The sequence below is a fragment of the Xenopus tropicalis genome, chromosome 6, assembly GCF_000004195.4.
Source record: "Xenopus tropicalis strain Nigerian chromosome 6, UCB_Xtro_10.0, whole genome shotgun sequence".
NCBI lineage: Eukaryota > Metazoa > Chordata > Amphibia > Anura > Pipidae > Xenopus > Xenopus tropicalis.
This window is the reverse complement of record NC_030682.2, coordinates 97,834,772-97,860,909: the sequence shown is the minus strand read 5'-3', so window position 1 is coordinate 97,860,909 and position 26,138 is coordinate 97,834,772.

The window sequence follows — 26,138 nt, the reverse complement described above, 5'->3', positions numbered from 1 at the left end:
GAACTGCTCTGGAATTCATGACAAGGACAATATTTGGTTATTTGGCTGTTACAGAACTATAACTCCAATCACAATCCTGACAGTTAAGCTTCAGTTCTGCAAAAAAAAAAAAAAATCTTTGGTAGCCCATTAAATGTTATAGAATGTCCAATTCCTAACAACTTTGCAATTGGTCGTCCATATTTACTTTTTATAGACTCAGAATTACTTTTTGTTACCCATCTGTCTATTCAGTTCCTCTTCTATTCATGTTCCAGTCTCTCATTCAAACCAATGCCTGGTTGCTAAGGTAAGGATAAACAAGACCCTAGCAACCAGCTGAAATTCCAACCTGGAGAGAAGCTGAACAAAATGCTAAATAACTGAAAAAACACAAAAAATAAAAAAACAAAAAACAACTGCAAATAGTCTTAGGATATCAATGTCTATGTCATTCTAAAAGTTACTTTAAAGGTGAACCATCTCTTTTAGTACTAGTGTAGCAATTAATATACAATTTTTTATATTAATAAGGGTGGGTATGGGGGGGATATATCCCCCAGAATAAAGGGTAAATCAAGTATGCATATCAGATAAGTACCCCAAACTGAACACAAAGGGGCCTATTCATTAAAGTACGATTGAGTCCGAATGCTAAAAATTCATATCTCTACTAAGTTTTAGAACTGTGCCTATTTTCTACGATATGTTTGTTAATTTCTCCAACTTTTTCATACTTTGCATCAATTTGTGCGACAAAATCGGATGAAAGTTTCAGAATTCATTCAAGCTTCGGTATCGTGACTTTCCTTGGGCCAGGTTGGAGCTGCAGAGTGCCATTGAGTCCTATGGGCTTCCAAAATCATGCACTGAAGGTTCAAAGTCAGAAAGGTTTTCGCGCCGTTTACGATCGTTCGGATACGAAAATTTTGGAACTTTCGGATCGTACCATGATATTTTCGTACGACCACGATATGATTTTTCGCGCAATTAACGCACATTAGAAATTATCGTATTTAATACAAATATTTTGCAATCGTAATTTTTACAATCTGAAATTCAGACTTTGATAAATCAGCCTCAAAATGTCAGTTCAAAAAATCTAATTTTTATTCAACTATCCATATTCAAAGCATACAGACCCCACAAAGTCCTGCCTTATGCATTTCGTACTTATCCGTTGCTTAGTCACAACGGCCTATGACTAAGTACCAGATGGGTACGAAACGCGTAAGGCCGCACTTTGTGGGGTCTGTATGCTTTGAATATGGATATTTGAATAAAAATGTGATTTTTTTAAACTGACATTTTGTGTTGAGTTTGAGATACTTATCTGATATGAGTGTAGCAACTAAACCCACTTTCCAAATAATATTTCTGTTTATAACTTAAAAGCACCAAACTACAGTCCATGTAAATCATGGAAGGTAATGGGTAGATGTTTGAGATGGACTAGGAGGGAGTTGGGAATTATACATGCAGACAGAGCAGCAGCTAAAATTGTCAGTGTGCTTTCTCTCTCTCTTTCAAGCCTCTTACTTGCACCCATCCAGGAGGCAATACTATCATCAGAGTCTTCTGTTGCCCAATGGAGCCTTGCGTTTCTCTGTCACTTCATAGGATGTCAACAAATGAGCTTCCGGTGGCTCTGGTGCAGAATACAGATAGTAAGGTTCATAAACAATGGTCACTTACTAGTTTGTTTGCATCCAAAGAGGTGAAGTTATGAGATTTTATGTGTGAGTGAGGAATGTGGAAGCAATTGTCTTGTTATTATTGGCCTGTGGGAAAACAAAGAAGATTTTAAAACCTGACCATGTATAATCTCCATCATGGATGGCTAAAGTCAACTTATTGGCTTGTTAAGTCACTGGGCCAAATTTTAGCAAAGTATTCCTTTACTTAATGGCACATAAGGTTTATGACTATGTTTTTTTCCATGTCATTTTTCTTTCTAAAATATTTTTTTGTGTCATTAATTACTAAAGTGCAAATTTGTTATACTGCAAATTCTACTTTTAATCATTTGGTATGTATCACCCACATAGTTAAAAGGGTATTTAACATTAGGAGCATTAAAGTGGACCTGTCACCCAGACATAAAAAGCTGTATAATAAAAGTCCTTTTCAAATTTAACATGAAACCCAAAATATTTTTTTATTACCACATCCAAACCCATTATAAAAGCATTTTAAAATCCCAGCTGTCAATCATATAATGCCTGACCCGCCTCTATGCTTAGGCAGACAGTTACTTTCACTTTCAATTCAGAACTTCTTAGATGTCTCTGCCCTCCTCACATCCCCCCTCCATCCTCACCATCTAATTGTGTAACCAGTGCATGGACATGGGTATCAGGTCCCCCCATACTGGCACAGAAACAAGATTTTGGCAGGATGCAATGCCTGCTTTGATAACAGTGTCCACAAAATGGCCCCTGCCTGCTTGCTGCAATTGTGAATTCCAAGGCTGAAGAAAATAAGATTAAAATAATTTATATAGTGTAAGTAAAGTTTATTTTGCTTGCCAAACACAATAGAAAACAATTTGAAATTATTTCTTAAGGTGATAGGTCCGCTTTAAAGACCTGAACTAGGATGTGTTTCTTTTATCAGTATTCAGGTACAGGGTTCCTATGCAACTTTGTACAGAAAGCTTCCAGCGTGTCTTTGTTACTTACTGTAACTTCCATGTTACTCCATTGCAGCCCTTGGGCTCTTCTCCTCCCAGGGCACCATACCAGAGAACAGGGTACTCATGCAATAGGGCATTACCCAGCATGCTGGAGCATGCACTTCTCCACTGAGTAGGTGTTGGATCTGGGAGAGTGGGAGATAGAATGCTTTTAACCTAATAAAAAAGGGTATCTTTACTGGGTTTTAATTTAAGTGCCCCTGCTTATAGACTGTTTTGCATGATGTTGAATTTATGAATTCAGCCCCACGATCAACAATCCCTTAGGGGCAATATACACAAAATAAGACATATATGTTTCATGATTTAGCATTTTTTACTATCCCTACTGAAACGTGGCAGATATCTAGTGTTAATAGAAAAACACAATAAAGGGGAATGTGTCTATGGTTGCTCAAATCAAGAAGTTAAAGCATAAAGATAGGCATCATTATGGCAGCATCCTTATCAGTAACGTGCAGATCTGTAACAGTTATTGCCCCACAGGTTAGTAGTTACTCAGTTAATCCATCAAGTTTAGCTTTCTTAAAGCATTTTGGGACTGGCCATGCAGCATTTTAGCATTAAGTCTTTTTAGTATGATTCCCAAAAAACAAAAGCCTTGCAGCCCCGCTAACAGATAAGTTATAGGTTTGCAATACTCTTCTTATGCCAAAAGAAAATGAGTGTGAAACACTGAACATAAATATATTGTATTACAGTTTAATATCATGTAAAGGATTATGCATACACAGAGACATAACAGCAAGCAAGTTGCCCTTTTACTTTTCCATAACCCACAAACATCAGTGTAACCTTCCTTATCTGCCCTGAAGGCTCTTGGTTGCTGCTAAATGCCTGTCCATGACAATTTTGTCGGAACAATAATAATACATGATAGATCAATGACAATGAAGTTTTGCCGTGATAATCTGATATAGATTTGCTAACTTTTGTATGAAATTCAATTCTGTTTGATCGCATCTTCATATGTTTTATTTCAGCCACAAGTATTGATTGAACTGCTCAGGTGCCATATGTCAAAATGATTCCCTATAAAGCAGCATTAAAACTAACTAATTCATTTAATTTGTCATAAGCCTTTCTCTATAACAGACATGCATAAAATCTACTGCAAGGAGGCCCCTTTAACATTTAAATGCCTAGGGCCCTTTAATATCAGGAACCCACCTGGGACAGCATATGGTGCATGTGTGACAAATAAAGGAAATGCATGCCCTAAAATCAGTGAAGTCGGATTTATTTATGGTCTTTCCTCCTCTGTTTCTGATGTACAAAAGTATTTTGATATTTATGTTTATTGCCCAATACACAACATTGGGATGGGATTAAAACAATTAAAGAGACATTACACTAATGAAAAGTTTGAAAGACATGCTTTGCTTTGCTTTGCTTTGGTTTTGCTGCACCCTCATTAAAGTATATGAATAAGAATTTAAATGCATGTAAGAAATCAGTATGGCAACTCCTGCTTATACAATTAAGTTGGTAAATGCAATTATATAAGGCTTTTTGTTCAGAATAGCATATGGCAATATGTTACACTGAGTATTTACTGAAATTAAAATTGAAAGGCATGACTTGAGAGGTATACGTAATTTTCCCATTTTCCCCATTGTTTTCTTTAAAATGCCTGCTTAAAAAAGAAGAGTGTATAGATTTATTTGTTACAATAAGCAGATAATGGCATTATAATAACTTTTATAAGATGTCACTGTTAATTAATTAGTTCACGCAAAAAGGACATTTTATAAAATAAAATAATAAAAAGTATGCTTTCCATCATGTGGATTTATTTACATGCTCAGAAGGGTTAAATCTCTTAGCAAGGTCTTAACTAGGATGCAAAAAAGCTGCTCTAAATTCATCTCATTATTATAAATGTTGGTGGTGGAAACTAAAAAATTGTATATACCCTATGATAATGAGATATTGATTTTCAGTTACAGGACAGCTAACTAAAATATGTAAGGCTTTGCATATCAGGCTTTGTGCATGTATAACAGCTTTGTGTAGGATATGTGTAGGTGGAACTGGTGGTATATATTGATATACTAGTATAGGATCTATACTATCACCTGTCTATCATCTGGAATGCTTGGGACCTGGGGTTTTCCGGATAAGGAATCTTTCCATAATTTGGATCTCCATACCTTGTCTTCTAAAAGGCAATTTAATGTAAATGAACCCAACAGGATTGTTTTGCCACCAATATGGATTCATTCAGCTTAGTTACCATCAAGTACAAGGTACTGTTTTATTATTACAGAGAAAAAGGAAATCATTTTTAAAAATGTGAATTATTTGATTAAAATGGAGTCTATGGGAAATGGCCTTTCCATAATTAAAAGCTTTCTGGATAACAGGTTTTCAGATAAAGGATCCTATACCTGCCCTTCTGATTGTTTGCCCAAATTTTACCAGCCATTCAACACAAATGTGTGACTTTGGGCATGCATATGTTTTTGCATATAACTTGGTAGTATTCCACTAATGACCCTGACTAGTCCTGTAAGTGGTAACCTAGCCTCCCACTTTGTATTTAGTTCTATGATGATGCTTTATTAATGATAATAATAATTACCTATAAAATCTCACAGACTCTCTCACAGATATATCTTTCTACAGAAGTGCATGTGTATCTTGTACATTTGTGTATATGGATAGACGAACAGGCAGATAATTGTATTTTTTTCTTAAGATGACGCATCTACTCAACAGCTATTGATCACGAACAGATGCACCATTATTGTGAATATTGACAACTTCTGACATTAGAAGACATCAATAATCAGCTAGGAAACACATGGGAATAATTAGCTTGCAAATCTTTAAAATGTGTTACATATAAAAAAAGTAATTTGCTCATCATTTCTCCAAAGAAATCTCTTATTCAAATTTAAATCTATATCGGCAAACAGCAGTATGATCCAAGACAATCTGTAAAAGCTAAAGAAGGCAATTTACATGAAAATGTATGGGGTTGTTAATAATTTAAAGTGAATCCCCTAAATAAATACAGTTTATATAATTATAAATCTGGTGGGAGAAGGACCAGCTTAGTTGCTAAGTCACTGTATAAAAGGAAGTAAGGGTTATGTACAAGCTCCATTCAAAGTCAACAGCTTGTGACCTTGGATAGGCCACATCTTCACTCTGCGCCTTAAGCAACAAAAACTTTCAGAGCTCTACAGAGCAGGGACAATTTGCAAACATTTTTTTTAATTGTAGTGTGTAACATTAATAACAGTATTTGTGTATAAATATACTTCTGAATATAACGGTGGGGCCTAGTTCAACAAGTTTAAGGCAGCTTTGCGGTTAAGGTGGACATATACTTGTTTGCCAAGGTTGTGCGGAACTTTCCACCGATATGCACACCTAAGCTGCCGAATCTGCCCGTGTATGGCCACCTTTAGCTTCACCCAGAGCAGGGATATTTCTTACTTTTCTTAGTAAGAATAAAGATCCTTTCTTATTAAGTTATAAAATATGCATTCTTTTCCTCTTAAAAATGTGTATTACTCTATTACTACTTCTATCTTCAGTCAAGCTAAGAAGTATATGATGTGCTTATTTTTTAAGGGATGGTATAAGAAGCATAGGCTCTAAAAAAGAGAAAATATCCACATATAGAAGTAGATTTAGGAATTCTGTTTCACTAGGAGCAAAAATTAAATTTGCCCAGAAATCTTGCCACCAGTGAAAAAATGTCCCCTGACTTTTCAAACCTACAAATTAAATGTTCTTTTGTAAAACTGCGGCCATAGGTTATAATGGCTTTGGCCACCACAGAGCTTGGGAACAAGTTTCAGTTAAAAAAACAGTAGAGAAATGTTAAAATTGCTTTTAAAAAAAGGTAAAAAGTACTGTGTACTCACATCACTCACATGCTAAACACCGGATATGACATCAGACATACTTCGGAAATATTTAATGCAATAAGGAATTTAACAGAAATCTGGGAAAAACCTACTTTGTGGGAAAAAACATGTCACATGTACTGAAAAAAATCAGGAAATGGCTGAAAACTGCAAAATTGTAAAAAAATTGTGAAATGCGGACGCATTTCACAATTTTTTAACAATTTTGCAGTTTTCAGCCATTTCCTGATTTTTTCAGTACATTTGCCATCAGCCATCAACTTCTTTGATGCATGTGACATTTTGTGACATGCCTACAACTTATTTGCCGTTACTTTATTTTGGCACAACATCGACTTTTCCTTCACTCTGCAAATTTTTGTTGCACCAAATTTTTGCAGCCGTTTCATATAGTTTTTGTATATGTAAACATGCTTTGTCTTTGAACTAATAGACAGACAGATAGATGATAGATAGATAGATAGATAGTAGATAGATAGATAGATAGATAGATAGATAGATAGGTAGATGATAGATTTTATCCAGAATAGCAAGTATGGCTTTTCCTAGTGTCTGGTTGGTTGGATAGATAGAAAGAAAGATAGATAGATATATAAAAAGACAGACAGGCAGACAGGCAGACAGGCAGACAGACAGACAGACAGACAGATAGATAGACAGACAGACAGACAGACAGACAGATAGATAGATAGATAGATAGATAGATAGACAGACAGACAGACAGACAGACAGACAGACAGACAGACAGACAGACAGATAGATAGATAGATAGATAAACAGACAGACAGACAGATAGATAGATAGATAGATAGATAGATAATATGCAAAAAATGTTATTATAAATGATTGATAGTTTATTCCTTAATCATGTGAAAATGAAAGTAATATACATGAGAACCCCCATTTTGTGGGGGGTTTTAGGGAACCAGAAAAAAAAACTAGAAATCTAGTAAAATGTAAAATCAGGACATTACATTTGAATAAATGTTAATAATAGCAATGACCCTTGTTGCCTATTGAGAGTGACTGTGAGGCCCCCCAGCTCTGTGGCAGGGAGAATGCAGATTTGAGCAGTATCAATGTTTTTGTTAGAGCCGCATCCTGTTGTGCCTGCTAGCACTCTGATAGAAATGCCTCCACCGCTTCAAAGGATACAGCAACAAACTGACTTCTGTCATGGTCATTTAGAGAAGGATATAACAAAGAAGAACACATCTAAATGCTTAGGCCAAGTGTTTTGCTTTTCAACTTCTGCTTTTTTTTTTTTTCATCTTTTTTTTTTTGGTTGCTGTTGTCCAAATTTGCACTTTCTTTGTGGTTTCTTTTTTTATTTTATTTTTTTCCTTTGCTCTCCTCCCCCCCTTCAATTTTCTATTGTTATTCACTCTGTTTATTGCTCCGAGCAACCCTGAAATACTGGACATCATCTGAAACTACAAACGACAGGATGCAATAAGCTTGAGAATGGCAGTAATCTGAGGAAAGTTCTTCATTCACTCTTGCTCCTAACTCTCTGTCTCCTTATCCGGCACAGAAAATAAAAAAATCAATAGCACCTCACAGGGCTTGATAAAAGCACTGGACAAGTACAGCAGGCATGCTGGATATAGCAAATTAAACTGATCAAAATTTTCCAGTCGCCTCTGTCTGTATCGTACATAAACTAACAACCCTGCCTGCACATTGCCTGTCATCCACCAAGCTTTTTTTAGCCATGTCTTTGATTATCTGAGAAACAATATGGGAATATATATGTGTGATTTGGTCTTTCTTTCGGTCATACTGGCATGCATTTGTAGTGATTTTCTGATTACCAGAGTCTTTGTCCATGTCACACAAGCAGTGCCAAAAACAATTAAGGCGTTTTAATGCAATGGACGCCTAGAAGAAAATCTTACTTTCCTTTGCTTCCCTTGAGTGACCTTTTTTGGATGAAAAAAATACTGAATAGGTTTCTGATACGGTGAGTTAGTCTTTTGTTTTTGTATTTTTTAATTTTTACATTTACTTCATTTCTAAATTTGAGGGAATACAGAGCTGAGATACACAAAATAACCCTGAGGATCTTGTATTTCCGTATGCTCTAGTGCACCTATATATCAAACTGCGTCAGAATTTGGGATAAAATTTCCATTAGCATTTATGAGGATAAAACCGCATAGGTCATGTGAACCTGTGTTCAACTTAGTCTTTATTATAAAAACTGCATAAAAATATGAATATTTATGCAAGTCTACTAGATTTATGTGGCTTTATACATGATGCTTAAAGGGGTAGTTCAACATTACATTAAAAATTTTAGTATGAAGTGGACAATGATATTTAGAGACAACTTGCAATTGGGTTTGCTTTTTTCATTTGTGTGTTATATTTGAATAAATTAGCTTTTTGTTCAGCAACTCTCCAGTTTGAAATTTCAGCCGTGATCTTGTTGCTAGGGTCTAATTGACCATAGCAACAATTTGAATGACAGTTTGGGAGATGAATAGAAGAAGGCCTATATAGAATGAGAAGCAATATAAAGTAACAATAACAATAAAACTGTAGCTTCACAGAGTAACAGTTTTTAGCTGTCAGGGGCCAGGGACTATACAAAATGAAGATCAGTTGTAAACCAGGCAATAACAGGACACTCTATAACATGCTAAAAGGTAAGTTTAGGGAGAACTACCCCTTTAAATGTCACTAACAATCACAGTGTGATCGGCAGTGGAACAAATGGGCACAGGAAATGGCTTTTATTGAGCTGCCTTTACACTGCATTGTAAATATGCCCCTTATGTTTGTATGTATGTGTGTCTGAGCACTGTACAATTTTACAATATAGAAAAGCATCAATATTCAGAGATTTGGGCATATTTACTAAAGGGTGAAAGTTTCAATTTGGATTATTTTCTCCAAAAATTTAAATTTGCTACTACATCAACAAATTGCTAAAAGGAGAATCCGAAAGCTTTAGTAGACCAACGTCCCTTTGGTGAACAGTCACATCTTTTCACCAGGTCAATTTTCTACAGTGCGACATTGTGAATATTCACAGTTTCAAGTTACCAAGTTACAATTTAACAAGAACATGAGAACAAATTTGGATCAAGAAAAATTTCTCCAGGCCCTGGCTGGCAAACAACCATTACAAAGATAGTGCAGCCATTTTTGCATTTCATTATACACAATATCTCCTCCATGCAAATATACCACATAAGTTATTTGTAAATTTTCTCAGATAATGGTCAGGGATGTCAGTCAGACAGCCCCATCCATGGGCCAATAAGCTACTGACTTTCAACAGCTTTGATCAGTCCATGTATGGCCACCTTTAGGGTGAAGACACATGAATGGGGGCATATTTATTATGCTGTGTAAAAAACGGCGAGAAAATTCAGCACACATCGGCAGGCTTCGCCATGTAAAAATGGTGTAAAATCAGCATAATTGTTTTATGCATTTTTTTCTTCCATAACGGCGTAATATCCGGCGTAATATCCGGCGTAATATCCGGCGTTCAGATGGCGATCTTTTCCATTTATTTTACACAGCTTTTTACTCCGTTTTTTCGGCGAATTAGTTTTACACAGCATAATAAATACGCCCATGGAGTATTTAGTAGCAGCTACTTGTCATGACTACTATACGCTAGAAAATACCCTGCCATAGAAAATAATGAGAGTTGCCATTACTAAAACACATTGAGACAATTATCAGTAAATGATCAGCATTGTCTATTTCTTTAGCTGTGACAAGTAGCTACTACTAGTAGCTCCATGTGTCTTCACCCTTAAGGAAAGATTTAAGCCCCTGATTTGGGTCCTTTAGACCCATTCGGCAGATTATCTGGCCATGTACATGGACACCATGTATTTGGACACCTGACTGATCGGTCTGAAATATGGTCCTTGCTCCGACAACTCTTATTCCTGCCATTGTTTTCCAATACATTGACCTGAGGGCCAAAGAACTGTATTATTCTGATATTGCCCAGGGGGTGGACATTTTGGAGGAAAGATCTGCTTTGATGACCTCACCATGGCCACCTTTAGACAAGGAGAAAATGTGCAGTTTAGCAAATATGCCCCTGTGGTAAGAGGGTAGGAGTAGGAAGTAGATTCTTGACAAGTAAATCTTACAATCTGATCCAAATGCAATTTGCACCATAGATTCATGGTGAGACGTTACATCACAATAATGTAGATATTTAAATGAATCAACAACAAGTACTTTCTGTATGATTTATGTACATTTTTTCCAGGACTCACATCCAGACACCATAATGAGATTAAACATAAATCAGTAACATATCATTTCAATCTACATACCTACCCCTTATGTTTAAAACCATATTAGGGAAACCAGAGTGGGGTTTTTATTCTCTTTAGCCAAAAATGCCGCGTTTATTAGACATCAGTAAATAAAAGTAGAGTTACGGTTTATTCATTTTTGTTGCGTATTTAATAAAGATGGAATTGTTATTAAACAATAATATGTTTTTCTTATTTTTTTTCAATGATTTTTATGTATTTGGACCAAGCTCCATAAGAGAGATTTATTTATGAACATATGTATGTACAGGTATAGAATCAATTATCCAGAAATCTGTTATCCAAAAAGATGCAGATTCTGGGAAGGACATCTCCCCCTGCAAACAATTCAAATTACAGAAAGATTCCTTATCCAGAAAACCCTAGGTCCCAAGCATTCTGGGTAACACATCCCAAACTTGTATGTATAACTGGATCAAATAAGATACTATGCAATCAGCAGGTAGCATTTACTGGTCACCTGTTTGAAAGCAAATATCTTACTGGTTGCAATGGGTTGCTGCTCCTGGGCAAACTTAGCACCTTAGTGCAAATTACCATGTTTTTTACCCAGATTCCATTGCTTTTTCCCAGAATTCCCGTATCAATGTATGGCAAAACTTTAATAAAAATTAAATATAGGGTCCTTTGTACCCCTTTTGATATAACAGACAGAATAAAAAAAAATATATCAACATTTCTTATCAAGTTTTGCAAAAAAAAAGATTACAAAATACACCAGAACAGCGTCGTCTGAATGCCAGGGATCACTGTGAGGTACCATGATGGATTGAATGATTTCTGTGATCACACAGGACAGAGTCAAATCATGCATAAGGATAATTACCCAAATACACAAAAACATATTTATAAATACGACTAGTTCTTTTTAATAAATGATTTCCCTAAATGTAATCACGTTTAAAATATGATTAATATAGCATTTAATTGATAATGCCCCTTTACATCATTTTCTGGTATAAATCCTTTTATAAAGCTAAATATGTAGTCCTCTTACAGCAATTCTTTAGGTTGTTCCTGAGAAACAAGAAATATGGGACCCAAAAAAACATGGACCCATAGTGAAACATCACTGCATAGTACCGTCTCTGGTGTCATCTGAAACATTGCTTCCCTCCACAGTTAGAACAGAATAAAATAAGGCAGATATAAAAATATTTGAAATATATTCCAATGTTTCTGTTCTGCTAAAGCAAAATGAGCAGCAGACAAAGCAATTTAGAGCCAAGGGCCACAAGGGCAAGGCACACAGGGTACCAATTGGATGTCCCTGTTGTGAATTATGTTGTACTTCTTAATAACCTCTTTTACATTGTAACTTACCAGGTTATGTCATTGACAAGCTGACAGATCAAATGAAATATCCTTTTTGCAAAAACAGTAAAACTGATTTTTTTTTTTAACAAGCTTGTTCTGTGTTTCTGTCTCATAAATCGCTATGGGACACTGATGGGAGAGAAATTATCCAGTGTACATGTATCAAATGGCAAGTGACTGGCTCCTGCAACTACTGTAAGATCTACAAGGTTAACTACAGTTTATAATAGAGAAAGGAAAATTCCCCTGTCATTTTCATGCATATTAGCATCCTGAACCTTTTTTGTTTTTACAGTTTATTTGTTTGTGATTTTATATTTTAATGCAGTGTTCAGAATTTCCTGCACAATGTTTAATATATACAAATATATATATATATATATTGTATTTGTTTCTCTGGGTGCTCTGGATGAAAATCGACCCTCGTGTAGGTGTTTGAGTCTTGGTACTTCAATTTTAGGCCAGTGTCACAACCATTGTGGAAGTACTCATAACCATCATAGCTATGTCTCTAAATGACCTGCTGAGATTATAAACTCTTTTTTTCCATTTTGCATTGTTTGTTTGCAGAGAAATTAGAAAGTAATCTCTACTCGAGCAACACTATGATGGTGAATATGATTATGATCTTCAGCAGGACAGGCTGCGGAGTGAAATAAAATAATGGCAATACTCTTGATGTCGAATGAAGAAGGACTTTAGAGTTCTTATAGACAATAAGTTTGGCTGTAGCAGGCAATGCCAGGCAGCGGCTGCAAGGGCAAACATGGTTTTGAGCTGTATTAACAGGGGCATAGATTAGTCGGAGGAAGGAGTCATTCTTCCACTTTACAGAGTGCTGGTAAGTCCCCGTCTAGAATATCCTGTGCAGTTTTGGTGTCCAATGCTCGAATGGGATATTATTAAATTAGAAAAGGCTCAAAGAAGGACAACTAAGCTGGTAAAGGGTAAGGAAAGTTTCAGTTTCAAAGAAAAACTAGGCAAACTGGGTCTGTTTACACTTAAGAGGCGCTTAAGGGGTAAAATAATAACTATGACATAAAATAATCTCTCTAATGCTTTATTTACCAGTAAGTCCTTCCAACTGACACAATGCCACCCATTCCAATTAGAAGAATGGAGGTTTTGTCTAAATATTCAAAAAAGGGTTTTTTACAGTGAGAGCTGTGAAGCTGTGGAATTCTCTCCCTGAATCGTACTGGCTGATACATTATATAGCTACAAGAAGGGGTTGTATGGCTTTTTAGCAAGTGAGGAAATACAGGGTTATTGAAAATAGCTTTTAGTACAAGTTGATCCAGAGACTTGTCCAACTGCCCTCTTGGAGTCAGGAAGGAATTTTTCCCCTCTGCAGCAAATTAAAGAGGCTTCTGATGGGGTTTTTTGCCTCTGGATCAACTAGCAGTTAAGCAGGTTATATATAGTCATAAACGTTGATCTTGATGGACGTGTGTCTTATTTCAAAGTAACTTACTATGTTACTCTGTTACTATGTTACATAGCATTTTCAGTACGTGTATACTGGCCAAACAATGCCAACCAACATCTATGTATTATGTGTCAGTGAGTTCATCAATCAGACAGGTCAGAAAATGCCATTTGCTGAGGCACCATGTTAACTAGTGCATGGTGCAAAAGCAGATGAAGAAGTGATGAAGAGCCACAGCTTGTATTCACTTGCTTTTGTTTTAAACAAACTGAACAATAAAAAGGTGACAATACTCTGTATGGCCACTAGTACAGCATCCCTTTATTCCCTGAGGGATAATCGCTCAGATATAGATTGGCCAGTGTATGACTGCCTTAGGCACTGGTGTTGTTGCTGTACCATCCCATTCTTAAAGGGGTTGTTTTTTCGCCGTTTTTTTCGCACTTTTTCGTACGCTTGTGTGACTTTTTCGGACGCTTGCACGAAAAATTCGGAAAGGTTTTGCCACTGTTCACAATCGTGACTTTCGGATCACCAATACGATATTATCGTGACTAATAAGATTTTTTATAAGGATTTTCGTGATATTTGCGATCTTAAGAAATTCGTATCCAATCCAAATTTTTCCCATTCGGGATTCGAACTCGTGTTTTAATGAATCGGCCCCTATGTATGATGTAGAGGGTAGTATTCTGAGACAATTTGCAATTGGTCTTCATTTTTTATTTGTAGTTTTTAATTATTTCACTTTTTGTTTAGCAGCTCTCCAGTTTGGAATTCCAGCAGCTCTCTGGTTGTTAGGGTACAAATTTCCATAGCAACCAGGGAGTGGTTTTAATGAGAGAATGGAATATGAATAGAAGAGAACCTGAATACAAAAATAAGTAATAAAAAGTAACAATAACAATAAAATTGTAGCCTCACCGAGTAATAATTTTCTGGGTGCTGGGGTCAGTGACCCCCATTTGAAAGCTGGAAAGAGGCAGATGAGGAAGGCAAATAATTTAAAAACTATAAAAATAAATAATTAAGATCAATTGAAACATTGCTTATAATTGGCCATTTTATAACATACTAAAAGTTAACCACCCCTTTAAGCTCTATTCTGTATATCAGATGGTGCTAACTTCCTTACTGCCCACAAACTGGGTATACAAATATATTATTTTTATCTTTGTCACCATTTTTCAAGAATGCATGACAATGCCTCTGCCTTGGATGATAACTGTGGGGTCATAAACAGCAGGTACAAAGAAACCACTAGCAACTTCAATTTGCACATCTATAAAATGGAAATTCTGTACTTATCAGAGACTTCCTGCTCCTTGGGACAAAAAGGCATCATCATTTCAAACTAGCCCATATCTTAACTATCCCTTTCACATGTTATCTCAAATCTGCCACTGAGATTGACAGATATAGGATAAGAACGTAGGGTAAGACAATATGGATCCCAAGTGCAATGTGGGAACTCTCAAGGGACCATGGAAGAAGAAAGAATGCCACCAATTTGAGACTCATCAAAGACAAATTAAATTTGTTTACTATGGAGAAGAGGCAACACAAAATATGGAGAAGAAGGAGAACAGAACAATATCTATTTATTGCTAATTCATGGGTTTTTGATAATGCTGTATGTTTCTTTTGAGTGTAACATTATACGTGTTATCAGAACTATCCTCTTAAGCCATTATCATCAAAACCAACACTTTCCTTAGTGTGACCCTAGAGACCTTTAGGCATATGGACCAGGCCATCTCCAAGTGCATAATGACAGTGATTATCAGGTAGAAAGATATACTCCTGCTCACATACCATTTCCTCTCTCATAGGGCAAGGCCATCTGGAATGATGCAGTTACAGGATCCTTCATGTTGAACAGTGGACCTAACTTTTTGTAACCCCAAATGAGTATTATATTGACAGCAGTTTTAATTGTATAGTCATATCATCACACCACATACATGTACCAAAAATCTAGTACATTGAATGAACTTGGTAGAAACTGTATATGATAACAAGCAGTGCCGACCCTAAAATCTTTCAGTATGACATGTTACCTGTCATATTAACTGGTAGGGCCAGTAAATAATTATATAAGCTGCTGGGCTCCCTTTAGAGAGTTTGATCATCTTTACAAAACAGTCCCTGAAACATTTAGCCAGTTTGCATTTATTAATTCATTACTTTCAGTTTTCTGTTTTCAGTCCTTAGCTGTGGGAGGCCCTGTCAAATGCATGCAGCATCTTATATTATTATTATATATCAGATAGGACTGAAATAATAACGGCACATCAGAATCATAGTGACGCAATGGGCCCACTATGAATACATCAAAGTGCTAGTGCCTACATTTTCCCTTGATTAACACAAAATATTGGGACTGAGGCACAAGGCACAGTATGGGCAGATAATCAGGAACTCTGTAGTTTACACCTGAATACCAGGCCAGAGCAGATGGTAATTCAGACCTCGCTTTGTGCATTAAGCTTACACACTTTTGTCACCCCTGTAAAATTAGGCAATTATAGTGTAATAATTCAACATCAGCCCTTGATCATGTGACACAAATAATGATGCAGATGCAACTGATGCACCATTTGAAAAACAGATAGAAATTATGCAGCAGTAACCCATAGCAACCAATCAGTGAATAGCTTTTTTCAGCTATTAAAGGTTGAACACTGAAAGCAATCATCTGATTGGTTTCCATGGGTTACTGCCCAGCTGCAAACTTGCCCAGTGTTTATAAATGACACCCTGAACCCATACCTTTTAGTATAGCATCGACAAGGATATTTTCATTTGTTATTTTAATTTGCAACTGGTCTTTTAGCTCTATTTTTGTATTTTGTAATTATTTGCCTTTCTCTCTTGCCACCAATCAGAAAGAATATTCTCTCTGAGGCTGCAATTTTTTTTTTCATTTTTTTTTAACTACAAATCTTTTCTAATTAAATATTACTATATGGTTACTACGGTAAGTGACACTGTGGCAGCAGATAGCAGCTTAGATTTCAAACTTTCATACACCCTTTAGATTCTAATCTCTAGTCTCTATATATTTGTTATAAACGAATGTAAAGCACTGCATAGCTATATAAATATGATGATGATGATGATGATGATGATGATGAAATATCAGTCTACAACATACTAATAATTGACTTTAAGGCCAGCATTCCTTAATCTGTAAATGCAACAAACAGCACCCTTTTCACAGCCTGTATGCAGAGGCATTCTGGGGCTGCTGCCGCCTGAGGGGGGCCATGTCGCTAGTGCATCGCTATTGTGCTCTCTGCACTAACAAAGCCAAATAAGGTTTAAAAAACGGATATTCAATGTTACCAGGCAGCTTTTTCCATTTTGCTTTGCACAGCACTGGGGACTCTTTAGTAACTTAAGTATTGGTTCTCACCTTGCTTCATGGCAGGAGCGGCCTTGCCTGTATGATACAGTGCTTTTGTTACTTAAGAGGCAGCCCCCAGTGCCGGGCAAAGCAAAATGTTTGCCCAAGTCAAACCCCCTGTCCCTCCCTCCCCTCAGTGCATGCAAGAGTAACAGATTATGGTTGGTGGGGGTGACATTATGCCACACTGCCCCACATGTCAACTCCTTATTCTACAGATAAAGATTGTCCAGAAATAGGAGTAGGCAGGAAAAGAGGTATGTGCCTAGTGCCTCTTCACCATTGCCTCCTATGCATGTGCCTCTTCTGCCTACCCCTAGTACTGGCCCTGGCAGCCTCTGGCAATACAGGAAGGCTGGGAGTAGATTTATGATGTTTGCCGTTCAGCAACAGCTGAAAGCATGTAAATTAAGCAATATAAACATGATGAAAATTTATTATTATTAAGGGTCATTTAGGACAACAAGGGTAAGTGAGGTCACGCTAAAATGGATGAAATGATGCACTTGATGTCATTAATTAAAGCTCCTTGCATCCACACGACTAAGTGCCATCCTGCATCTCCTACTGAATTGGATGCAAGTGCTCCTATTGATGCTGAGAAGTCCTGGAGCTGCTGCGACCCTGAATGTGGTGGTAATTCCAGGGTTCTGACAGCTGGTTACTCTATAGGCACAGCAGACTTAAAAGAATCACACACTAATGGTGTTTTAATGCGGCATTGTGACAAAATCCTGATTCTGAAAACCTTTGCTGGAACTTGATTTACAAACACATGCATGTGCCATTGTGGTGGGAAAAAAGTCTTCATTCTGCTGCAATTACATTGGAATTCTGAGGAAAAACTGCTGAAATGTGTGTAAAAAAATGGTGATTTACATCTGAAAACTGCATTTTGCTCTGCACTGCATTTTCAGATGCTGTATAGGAAAATGCGCATATATATATATATATATATATACAGTATAATGCATATATAAATATATATATATATATATTTATACAGTCCATCAAATTATATATATATATATATATATATATATATATATATATATATATATATATACACTGCAGTAAATAAATCTAGGAATATCTTGCATAAAATCTATGCCTTAGCAGAAACCACAGGGGCCATGCAGACAGCCATGTCTCAGGCATTCTCCTTGGCTCAATCTGTTTGTGCTCCTGTCTGGTGTTTTCAAGGGTTTTTAATCACAACTGGAGCGCATTGATCAATGCTGGATATAAGCAACAACTTTTGCATGCCAAAGGTGCAGGATATTTTTATCTGAGATAATATTTCTCTCTTAAAAGGCTTCTGCTCTGCTATGTATTAATTAAAATCTAAATACTAAATATTGATTGATGTGTTATCAGGCAGAGCAGTTGGGCCCTGCCACATTGATTTTTTTCCTGTGATTTATTATCATATTTAAGAAAAATCATTTTGTGTGATTATACGAGGAAATAGACTTTAGTGAGGGTGTAATTCTTTTGTATCACTTTTGTTGTGTGGAGGACGGGCCAATTCCTCAATTGTAGTGAAGATTGCTTATATCCTTCATTGCTTCTTCTCTTTGCAGTTCGACAGCTAATGCTTTAAGCCTGCTTGCTCTTGTCATTAGGAATAATGGGTATTAGGATTAGCTCTTTAATCACAACTAAGATTAACAGATGGTATGAACCTAACATCTTCAAATTATCAAATTATTAACAAGCATGCCTTGTATGTAATAGGTTTATCATTCTATTCATAACAAAAGGCTAAGGCGCTTGGGAAAGCAGAGAGATATGCAGAGAGCTCATATGCAATCCATTAGCTGGGTCACTGACACAATTTATTAAATGCTGCAGGTGTTAAAATAATATCCATAGGAGATGTTTGCATTATAACTGTTTTTTTAAACAACTCCCACCTAGCCACCTCTGGTGGAAGTGTCTATGGATGGTTGAGTTACAATAATAAACGCAATATAGCATCCTTGGGACCTCTAACATTCCTGGGGAAAGTTTCAGCCTTTTTAATTGTTTTACATATTTTAATATAGACTTTATAGTATTTAGTATAAGCTTTCAAACACCTAAACATCTAAAAACATCTAAAGACAACAGAAAAAAATATATAAAGGCCAGGGTCACTTTGGCTTAGATTGTAAGCTCTACAGGGCAAGGACCTCCTAACTACTGGAACCGCATGTCAATTAATATCTGTATACTGATATTTATTATACATAATAAAACTTCTCCTCCCGTTGTGCACTTTTCTACATCCTAAAATCACACAGCACACTGTTTCCTAGTAGTGATACATAAATACAATCATTTTGGGAGGTCAATACAACAAATATGTGACATTGTAGCACCAATATCTGGTCAGTGTTTAATATGCATTTGCCTGCGAATGTTAAGAACCAGCTATTAAAGTAATGTAGTGTTAAAATTGCTCAGATAGCCTGCTTAGCAGTTAGGTACTGTGGATATAGCATTCTTGCACACCCAAGGGCAATTCAATATACAAAGAGAAATGCCTTTGGAGACTGATGGGAGAAGCAGATGCCAGTACCACAAATGCACCTCACATACAGTATTTGCCATGTATAATTTAGGGGCACATTTACTAAAACACTAACATTTCTAATCTTCTAGCAGCAGCTGGATAGTCTGTTCAGCAGGTTGTCTGTTCATAAGAAATAGTGATGACACCAGTATAATATAGCTTTATGCATACTGCTAGTATTCTGTATTATTTTAATGCACAAAAATTATGAAAAAATGAATTTTAGTGAATTTTCCTTCAAATTTCTCATTTTCTTGAGAAACAATTGGCTGTCAAGAGAGTGCACTTACAGGTAATAGGAAGCACAATAGGGCCCATATAGCCAACCACATGCCCTCTCTGTCTGATTAGCCCATGGGCTGAACAGATAGACACTATGCGAGGGGCCACACAAAATATTGTCACCTTCCTATTGTTCCAAGCACTCATTTAAAGTGGAAGAACGATCAGAACAGCAGAAAGTGATGCTCCTCTTCCCTTCCTCTTCTGCTAATGTACCATGAGCTGACCAAAATGCATTGGTAGATATAGATTTTAAGCAGCCAGATTTTGGAACTATACATTGTACATAGCTATTGGTCAGGGTCAACTGGGCAAAATACCCATTACAATATTAGTGAAAGTGAGGAGATAAGTATTCCACCTAAAACTTGCTCAATGTTTCCTCAATAATTGGCACAGTCACAGCAAAAACAGCTACAAAAGATCTCTGAAAAAAATATATCGTTTTAGCGTAGTATTCTAATATATATAATATCATACATATGTACAAACAACTGCCATACATGCTTTTGTCCCCTGCCTACCAGATCCAATGATCTGGGTTTCTTTTTTCTATTGGTCCTCATACAAGGGTGTTGAGATGGTCTACTTGTAATTATCTTATTTCTTTGTTCAGTCATGACAAAATGCATGATTATAAAAAAAGATAATTTACAGAAGACTGTAGGATTATTATGCTTTTTCATTAATTATAATAGGATAAGGAGCTCCCCTTTGGATTAGCTGTAGAGTCTGTTCTCTGTGCAATGTGCTATGACCACAGAAGATGACTTAGTCTACACACCCTAAGAACTAATTATCTGCTTGGAAAGACAAATATTTATATTTTGTTTTGTGACACAATGGTAGAAATACATCTCAGACAATAGAAATACATCTATTACTACTAAAATAATTTTAAATATTAGACAGAGTTGAAAATGTACATTTTGTATAATATTTGATGGACAATATGACCTACAGGGGGGGTGTGGTTATATGGTTGATAGCTTTAAGTGCAGTATGCATTAGCAGTTTTCTGGATGGGACACTGAAGCTCAAAGACACTGTTATATATATATATATATATATATATATATATATATATATATATATATATATTATAATGTATTATTAAGTACAGCATACAGATGGTGATATGCCCTAATTACACTGTTATGTGGTATTGTAGGGTCTTACAGTTATATTTCACATTATATTTACTTTGTCTCATTTTGAATTAGTGTTTATAATTTTATCGTTTTCACCATGGCTGTATGTATTAATTTGTGTACAGTAATCATATAATCATTTTACTAGTATGATGTTAATATAGGGTGTTGTCATGCAGTTTTCTGCATTAGTTGTTTGTGGTATGTTATGCAAATTTTGTGCATTTGTATCTTTTCCTAAATTCTTAACAAAAACAGTGATAACCAACCCTAATTGTTTAAAATACATGTCTTCTATTTAAACTCACAAAGTAGGGGCACTTGCCATTCCTAGCGGGAAAATGAACTGGTACTAGTATAAGGAAACAGTTTATTCACAAATGCTTATCTCTTTCTTTTTTTCTTTTTTTAATTTAATATATATTAAACATTTACTTCCTCATATTGAGGGTAGGCACCAGGATAGTATTTGGAACAGAGGCCAATGCTTGAAACACAAATACCTGTACAATGAACATGTAAAGGATCCAGATGAATCTATTTCCAAGTCTGTGGTCCAGCAATATGTTAGTTCTTAAGTAAGCATTTAGCTTTGTCATCTTGTAGCATTCACTATTGTCCCAGTGGAAAACAAAGGCTAAACCCCTGACCCTCTCTCTAAAATGATGTGCACAAAACAATGACCTTCCCTGCATGTTGCAGGTTTATCCTAAAAGAGCAGTGGTGTGAAGGCCTAGGGGGATCCAGACCAGTGGGTGGGTGGGCCTAGACTGAAGGATAGTTAGCATGAGATTTGAGAGAAGTATCTATTTGTACTTGTAGATTCTCCTGGAAACCAAACTTAAAGGTCAGTTAGGGGCAGGTTTAATGTGAATATTTATTGTCTTTTCTAGACAATAGAAAAAAAAATAGGAAAACGGCAACTAAGACAAAAGGAGAAGATCTGAAATGGTTGCATTTAATTGAAAGGCAATCGGTGCTGGCCAGCAAATTGCATTTATTAGACATGTCCCTGATTGTCCAGATAAACTAGTAACCTTATTCCAAATAATCTGGGTATCAGTAGTACAGCAATGTTTTTATATTTTCATGAGCTTAGTGGGGAGCCAATTGAAAAGGAAGGTTTAGAGCAGGGGTTCCCAACCTTTATTACTGGTGAGCCGCATTCAAATTTAAAAAGAGTTGGGGAGCAGCACAAGCATGACGAAAGTTCCTGGCTGTGCTAAGAAAGGGCTGTGAATGGCTATTTGACAGCCTCTATGTGGACAAGAAGCCAACATGAGACTCTGTTTGGTAGTACACCTGATTTTTATGCAACCAAAACTTGATTCTAAGCCAAGAATTCAAAAATAACCATCTGCTTTGAGGCCACAGGTAGCAACATCCAAGGGGTTGGTTACGGTCCCAGTAGGCCCAGGGCAAAGATCTCATTGGGGGCCCCACAACCGCTCCAATACATTCCTAATAGGATTACCTTAATGCAGAGGAACTTAAATACAATAAGGCAGGAAATACAGAAAAAAGTGCTTAAAGAAATAGACATAAGGTCCAGACTTGCCAGCAGGTACCACAGTGTTGGGAAAAGATAAACTGTTGTAATAAAGGACAGTTTCTATTAAATATATATCCTTTAGGAACATTTGTTCTAATAGAAAGTTATGAAAGGTTATGTTGAGCTCTTCCAGCTAATTAAAATCGTAGGGTCTGCCATTTGTGGGGAATGCTTCAGTCAAACGTTATAGCAGATGAAATGTCTGACTGTGGGAACTCAGCCCTGGTGCACCCTGGACAATTGCCCCTTTTGCCCAGTTATTAAAATGGCCCTCTGAGCAACATGTTGCTCGCAAGCCACTGGTTGAGGATCACTGGTATAGCGTATGATATAACAGTTCTAGACATTTTTTCAACTACCAGTGATTCCAGATATCACTGCCTATTCCCTTATAAATTAGATACATCTTGGCATATTATGCCAGGACAACATTGAGCTAACTAGGCTCCATAGGGTTTGAAAACATTATCTTGGGAGGGTATATGAATAGCCTGAGCCCTTCATATTAAAAGAAAACAGGTTATGACCTGGGTCCCATAGCAGCTGCTCTTTCTGCCGCTGTATCTATGCGTACATTTGATTACCATGCATCAGAGGTTAGCAAAATAATTGGAAAACTTCACTATCTATCAGCAGAGTTAAAACACTCCTATGGATTTTGTTTTTCTTTTTAATTCCCTTATCCCTTATCATTTGTTTGGTTTATGGTATTGAACAGATTTTAGTCTTTAAACCTCATTTAGCAATGCTTTATGCAGTCTCCCAAATGTGTAACCCTTGGTGGTTAAATCTGCTGAATTAAGAAGAGAAGGATGCTGTGTTTTAATTGCACCCGTATTTAATTACTTACAAAAATTGTATGTGCAATAAGAAAAAATATTCATGGCGCAAACATTATTCCTTTTCGCTTTTCATATAGTAGTGTTTATTTATAGATAAGGAAAAAGTGTAGATACCTGGGGGGGGCCCAAATGATTAGATCTGTTTTATTTGGCTATCTCTGTATTTCAAAGTATGGCCTTGGCCAACCTTATTCTACATACATCTTCCTCTCACTGGAAGCTAAAGTAGAATCCTAAGTACTGTATATACTCGAGTATAAGCCTAGTTTTTCAGCACCCAAAATGTGCTGAAAAAAGTCACCCTCGGCTTATACTCAAGTCGGGTGCCATGGGTCCCTCTAGACTAGCACCCTCTCTCCTTTGTGTGCAAATTAGGCCACCTGCAACCAGACCCTCCAGTGCCCTGGCCTAGGCTCCCACTAGCAATACTTATTTCCCCTTACATCCCTCCGGGACTGGGTCTGCTGCCAGTTTGCCAATGTGCAATGAGCGTGGGGTAGTACTCATATTGTTTTTGTTGACCCTCTTCTCTGCTTACAGAGCTAGTTTACTGTTTTTCTTTGAAATAAATATTGAAAATCATATACCCCACTGATGCCTCAATTAATGTAATTTTATTGGTATTTATTTTGATTATTAAAACTTAGCAGTAGCTGCTGCATTTCCCACCCTAGGCTTATACTCGAGTCAATAAGTTTTTCCAGTTTTCTTAGGTAAAATTAGGTACCTCGGCTTATATTCGGATCGGCTTATATATATGGTAGTTAAATGTTAATGCCTGCTGATTTAAATGAGCTTAATTACAGTGCAGTTGCCAGTTTGCAACCAATCAGCAATGTCTTTACTGTATGATAGAGTATGAAATTAAAGACCTGTTGGTTTGTGATTGGATAAGTTCTGTCTACATTATCCTATATTTGTATGTTTGGTATGAAAAGAGGCTAATATATATATAGCTGTGAAGTGCCTATCACATATACTGGCTAACAATAGCTTCTGTTAGCAGTGAGTTAAACACAGAGCTTATTTTCTGCTCCTTCCCATTCTAACCTTCAGATTCTGGGCATTTAGCTTCCATTACAAAATTCACCACTGCCAGTAAACAAACTGCATATAGAACTGAACAGAATGGTTAAGCAATTTTCCCCGTAATGCTCTAAATCGCACGTTTAAATGTTTAACACCTGGTGCTAAGTACACTTTTAAATGACTGTACTTGTAAATGGCAAGAGTACTACTGTATCATTGACCTAATCTTCCTCTTTTGTAACAGGTAAATTAAGAGGCTCTTACATTTAGTTTCCCACAAGGTAGAATTGTATTTAAAAGGGTGCCTTTTTATTCAGTGGAAATGTCTCTTCTGACATTATCCTTTGTGCTATCACATCAACTAAAATGTCCTACCTGCTAGGTGCTAATTAAAGGACCAGTAATGCCACAAAAAAAAGTTTGTTGACATTAAAAGTTTGCATCTGTCTGTTGAATATCCACTCTGTGTGTTTGCTAACAGGCCAATCCCGTGCCTGAGAATCCAATGGACTCTGTGCCAAGAAACCTAGAGATATAGTTTGACACTATTTGGGCTATGGCCAGCTGAAAATGGTCGAACATGAAAAAGACCACGCAATGCAGCAGTGGTAACAATCTCATGAATTTCTATAGAAGGATGCTATGTAACTGTGTCTAGTGTGGATATTCACCTCTAATTAATACGACTCAGCATTAAAGGGGACCTGTCACCCTAGGAAATAATTACAAATTGTTTTCTATTGTGTCAAGCAAAATAAACTTCAATTACACTATATGAGTTATTTTAAACTTATTTCCTTCAATTCACAATTGCAGAAAACAGGCAAGCTCCATTTTGTGGACACTGTTATTAAGGCAAGCTGTGCACCCTGCCAAAATCTTGTTTCTGTGCCAGTATGGGGGGGCCTGATACCCATATCCATGCACTGGTTACACAATTAGATGGTAAGGAGGGAGGGGGAATGTGAAGAGTGCAGTTACATCTAAGAAGTTTTAAGGCATAGAAACAAAGGGTCAGGCAATATATGATTGACAGCTTGGACTTTTAAATGCTTATATAATGGGTATAGATGTGTTAATAAAAAATGACTTTGGGTTACATGTTTAATTTAACAAGGGCTTTTATTATACAGCTTTTTTTTCGCGGGTGACAATTTTTTCTCCGCGCGTCATTTTTGCCGTTTCGCGAATTTTCCAGCGAAGCAAAACGGGACAGATTCGCTCATCACTACCCAGAATTTGTAATTTACTGAATTTAGAAAAAGTTACCTAAACACTACCTATCCTCTATGTATAATGCACAAAGTTTGCTGAGGTGTAATATCCCTTAGCAACCAATCAGATGCTTGCCTTTAAACAAATGACCAGTAATTGCTACCTGCTGTATGGGTTGATTAGGACTGTAAAATGTGCCAAACATATTTTATGTGAATAATTTGAATGGGGTCTTTAAAAAGCCACAATCAATGCTAAATGCAAGTAATAAAGTGCCCTTCTTTTTGCCTGCATGATAACACAAATAATACAATACAAAGGATACTTTATACATAATAATATCTGCATCACACACCTCTAAAACAGTTTTTTTCTTTTGTTTTATTCTGCTCACCTTTATACACTTGACTTTGTGCTTACAGTAAAACACACTTTTTAGGTCACAGTCAAATCTCTTCACATCTCCCCTAGAGAGCGGTGA